We start from the raw sequence: 5,735 nt of genomic DNA on the forward strand, positions 1-5,735 counted from the left end.
TTGGCTTTTTCCTCCATTGATTTGATATTGGGAACTGAGCAGCTGTTTTCCAGATGTGCCCTGCTTTGTGGTTGTATTTTATTTCCCTGTGGTCTGTATCTGCCGCTCTGTTCCCAGTTGCTCACAAAGCAGCTGTAAGGGAAGAAGCCCTGTTCGTTCAGCTCGTAGTTCCCAGTCAGAGCCCATCCTACTGGGGAAGTCAAGGCCGGTCACATCTGGTCAAGATCGAGGAGAAGACGAATGACTGCTTACTTGTGCTCACAGCTGCCCTGCCCTTGAAAGTCAGGAAATGGTGCCACGCACACCGATGGGCCTTCCCACCTCCATGAATACAGTGAAAATAGTCTCCTGCAGAACACGCAAAGGTCGAACTAAACAACCCTCATTGAGACACTATCCAGGTTATTATTCTAGATACTGTCACATTCAACTAAGCCTGACCATCACCCCTCCCCAGTTGGCCGCCATCTGTGGTCTCAACTCGTGGAGAGCTAAGGAGGTCAGAGAGAAGAAGTAGCAACGGATAAAGGTTTCCCTTTGCCAGTGATGAAATGCACATATTAGTTAAAGCTGTGTATTTGGGGCTTACACCCTTTTATCACCAAATGCTGAAGGCTAGGAATGGAGAGCACAGATAAAACACTGGTCCAGCATGTGCAGGATGCTTGGGTCAGCCCCCCAGCTGTACACAAAATATACAAACGATCAAAAGCTGGCGTCGGGGATGGTATGTTTAGCCCGAATGTTCTCTCATTTCTAATTAGTAGCAACCTAATTAGTAGTCAAAAAAACCCTCGTTAGTCACCAGCAGAGGGGTTTATTCTGATTCTGGAACTGAGGCGGTGGAGGGAAAGCATGGGAACATTGAGCCAGTACAACCTGATAGATAGGCATGCTCTCCTCACAGAAGAGCGCATACCACAAACCAGCCTCATTACAGGCACGGGCTCTAGCGTGAAAGGCCCAACTGCATTTATCCTATTTGGATGTGATATCTTTCTAAATTTCTGTCCCATTAATGAGATTATTGTTACTCTAGTAAAGACTTCAAGTTGGATGCCAATTTTTTTTTCAGGCAGAATAAGTCACAACTAATAGACATTTCTAAAGGTGAGTGAGTCATTAGACCAAGATTAGTCCTGATTTAAAAACAAAACAAACAACAATAACAAAACAACTCACATGGTAGCCAGGGCAGCAGGTAGACTAACTTGAGATATTTTTAATTGCATACATTCTTCATTTACATTTCAAATGTTATTCCCTTTCCCGGTTTTCCCCCTCCCAGAAAACCCCCAACCCATCCTCCTACCCCTTGCCTCCATGAGGATGCCCCTCCACCCAACCCCCCTCGATTTCCCCACTCTGGGGCATCTATTGAGCCTTTATAGGACCAAGAACCTGTGCCCAACTGATGCCCAACAACAAATTCCTCTGCCACAAATGTGGCTGGAACCATGCATACCCATTGGTAGATGGCTTAGTCCCTGGGAGCCCTGGGGGGTCTGGTTGGCCAACATCATTGTTCTTCCCATGAGGCTGCAAACCCCTTCAGCTCCTCCAGTCCTCCCTCCAACTCCTCCACTGGGGACCCCGCGCTAAGTCCAATAGTTGGCTGCTAGCATCTGCCTCTATCTATAAGGCTCTGGCAGGGCCCCTCAGGAGACAGCCATATCAGGCTCCTTTTGGCAAGCACTTCTATGGAAATGAAGCAAAAAAGTTCAAGATCTGGAAGTAGAAATAGAATCAGTAAAGAAAACTAAAATGGGAAACTGGAAATGAGAAATCTAGGAACTGGAGCAGGAACATCAGAGGCAAGGTTCACCAACAAAACACAAGACAGAAGAAATTCTCAGACATTTAAAACACAGTAGAAGGAAGTAGAAACAAAGAAAGCATTAAATCTAAAACAAAGTACAGGCATAGAACACTCAGAAAATACTATGAGAAGACCAAATCTACAAACAATAGGAAAAGAAACCGAGGGCAAGACAGAGTATTTTCAACAAAATCATAGAAGAAAATTCTCCTCACATAAAAAAGGAGTTTCCTGTCAAAAGTACAGAAGCATACAGAACACCAAATAGACTAAAACCAGAAAAGAAATTCTCAGTAGCATATAATAAAACATTAAATGTACAGAATAAAAGAAGAATATTAAAAGCTGCAAGGGGAAAATATACCAAATAGCATACAAAGGCAGACCTATTAGAATAACACCTGACTTCTCAATAGAGACTCTAAAAGCCTAGACAGATATTCCACAAATATTAGAAACTACATATGCCAGCCCAGTCTACTATACCCAGCAAAATTTTCTATCGCAATAGATCTAGAAAAGAAGATATTCTGTGATAAAAACCAAATTTAAGCAATATCTATCTACAAATCCAATCCCACAGAAGGTACTAGGAGGTGAACTTTAACCTAATAGGTTAGCCACAAGAAAATACAAGAAATAAGTGATTCTAAACAAGCAAATCAAAAGAAGGTAAAAACACACACTATAGATACCCCCCCCCACACACACACACAAACCACTACAAAACAGCAGGAGCCAACAAACACTGCTCATTCATAATTCTCAATATTAATAGTCTCAGTTCCACCATAAAAAGACAGAAAACAAGATCTGTCCTTGTACTATATCCAAGAAACATACCTTATCATTAAGAATAAATATCTCTTCAGGATAAAGGGATGAAAACAATATTTGAAGCATCTCAAGTAAATGGACCTAAGAAACAAGTTGATGTACCCATTTTAATACCTAACAAGACAAACCTGAAACCAAAATCACTCAGAAGAGATCAGGAAGGATACTACACACTAATAGAAAAATCTACCAAGAGAACATTGCAATTTTTATCATCTATGCACCAAATAAAAGGGCATCCAAGTTTATAAAAACACTACTACACTTTAAATTGTATATTGACCTTCAAACAATGATAGAGGAATGACTTCAATACATAAATCCACACACCTATCGACACCTGTTTTGTTTTGTTTATAATGATGCCAAAAATGCATACTGCATAAAGGATATCATTTTCAACAAATGGTGCTGGTCAAAATGGATGGCTGCAAACAGGAATCCAAATAGATACATACATATTACTTTGTTTGTTTGTTTGTTTGTTTGTTTGTTTGTTTTTAAAAAAACAGTCAACTCTAAATGGATCAAATACCTCACCATCAAATCAGATATACCAAACTTGATAGAAGTGTGGGATACTCTTGAATTCATTGTCACAGAAAAATACTTTCTGAACAAAACACCATTAGAACAGCCACTAAGGTGAACAATTAATAAATGGGACTTCATAAAACTGGAAACCTTCATGGAAAGGACATCATCATTTGGACAAAGTGGCAGAATGCAAAATGGGAAGAGATTTTTTTCAACTACATGTACAATATACAACTAATATCTAAAATATATAAAGAAAAAACTAGAGCCTGATACGGATGTCTCCTGAGAGGCGCTGCCAGAGTCTTACTAATACAAATGCAGATGCTTGCAGCCAACTATTGGACTGAGCACAGGGACCCCAATGGAGGAGTGAGGGGAAGGACTGAAGGAGCTGAAGGGGTTTGCAACCCCATAGGAAGAACAACAATATCAACCAGCCAAACCTCCCAGAGCTCCTAGGGTCTAAACCACCAACCAAAGAGTACACGTGGATCGACCCATGGCTCCAGCTGCATATGTAGCAGAAGATAGCCTTATCTGGCATCAGTAAGAGGGGAGGTCTTAAGTTCTGTGAAGGCTCGATGCCTCAGCATAGTGGAATGCTATGGCAGTGAGACTTCAGGAGTGGGGGGGGGGGAGAGCATCCTCATAGAAGCAGAGGGGAAGGGAGGTGGGATAGGAGGCTCTTGGAGGGAAAACAGGGAAGGGGGATAACATTTGCAATGTAAATAAATAAAATATCCAATAAAAATTTTTTTAAAGTAGAGAAATATAACTCAGCTAAAAATGATCTACACAGAACTCTCAAATGAGGAAACTCAAATGGCTGAGAAACACTTAGAGAAATATTCAACATCCTCAGTCACCAGGAAAATGCAAATCAAAACTACTTTGAGATTTCATCTTATTCTGGTCAGAATGGCCAAAATCAATAAAAACAAATGAAATATCATGTTGGCAAAGATTTGGATTAAGGGAACACTCATCCATTGCTAGTAAGAGAGCAAACTTGTACATCCACTATGGAAATCAATGTGGCAGTTGGAAATAAATCTCCCTCACGATCCAGCTGTACTACCATATACCCAATGACTGCTTTATCCTACCACAGCTCGGTCATGCTCCCTGCTGCTTTATTTATTATATCTGGAAACAACCTGAACACCCTTCAACAGCTGAGTAAATAAAGAAAATGTGGTAAATCTATATGATGCAATATTTTTCTGTCATTAAAAAGAATGAAATCGAGGTCTGGAGAAATGGATCAGCAGTTAAGAGCACTGACTGCTCTTCTGGAGGTCCTGAGTTCAATTCCTAGCAACCACATAGTGTGGCTCACAACCATCTATCCAACCAAAGAGTACACGTGGATCCTGGGACAGGTGTCAAGCCTTCACAGAACTTAGGACCTCCCCTCTTGTTGATGCCAGATAAGGCCATCTTCTGCTACATATGCAGCTGGAGCCATGGGTTGATCCACATGTACTCTTTGGTTGGATGTGATCTGATGCCCTTTTCTGGTGTGACTGAAAACAGTAATAGGGTACTCTTATACATAAAATAAATAAATTTTAAAAAATAATAAAATCATGAAATTCATAGGTAAATGAATGGAACTAGAAAAAAAATCATCCTAAATGAGATAGCCCAGACTCAGAAAGACAAATGGCATATGTACTCGCTTATATGTGGATGTTAGCTGTTAAGTCAATGATAATCAAGCTACAATCCATAGAACCACAGAGGTTGGGTGTGACATAAGGGACTATGGTGGGCAGATAGATCTCCCTAGGAAATGGAACTAGAAATAGAATAGTTACAGATGTATGGAGTAGGGTACTGGAATGCAGGATCAAGTGTGGAGGGGTGGGTAAGAGGGACGGAATATAGGGGAGATAGCTAAAATTAAGGGCCACTTGAGGGGTAGTATAAAACCTAAAATAGTAGAAGCTTTCTAGAATATGTACACATACAAAGGTAATCTAAATGAAATCACCAAACAATGAAGGATACAGAACTCCATTTGGACACCTCTTTATTTATTTATTTATTTATTTATTTATTTATTTATTTCATTTTGTATCTAGGTATAACCTTGTCTTTCTTATTTTTTAATTTTATTTTTTATTTAGATATAGTTTTTATTTACATTTCAAATGAATTCCCCTTTCCTGGTCCACCCCCTCCAAAAATCCCATAAGCCATCTCCCCTCCCCCTGTTCCCCAATCTACCCCCTCCTGCTTCCCTGTCCTGGTATTCCCCTACACTGCTGCATCAAGCCTTTCCAGGACCAGGGGCCTCTCCTCCCTTTGATGTCCAACAAGGCCATCCTCTGCTGCCTATGCATCTGGAGCCATGGGTAACACCATGTGTACTCTCTGGTTGATGGTTTTGTCCCTGGGAGCTCTGGGAGTACTGGGTGACTCATATCATTGTTCCTCCTATGTCACTACAAACCCCCATTGGGGACCCTGTGCTCAGTTCAATTGCTGGCTGAGAGTGTCCCCCTCTGTATTTGGCATGCACTAGCAGAGTTTC

The sequence above is a fragment of the Apodemus sylvaticus genome, chromosome 13, assembly GCF_947179515.1.
Source record: "Apodemus sylvaticus chromosome 13, mApoSyl1.1, whole genome shotgun sequence".
In the NCBI taxonomy this organism is placed as follows: domain Eukaryota; kingdom Metazoa; phylum Chordata; class Mammalia; order Rodentia; family Muridae; genus Apodemus; species Apodemus sylvaticus.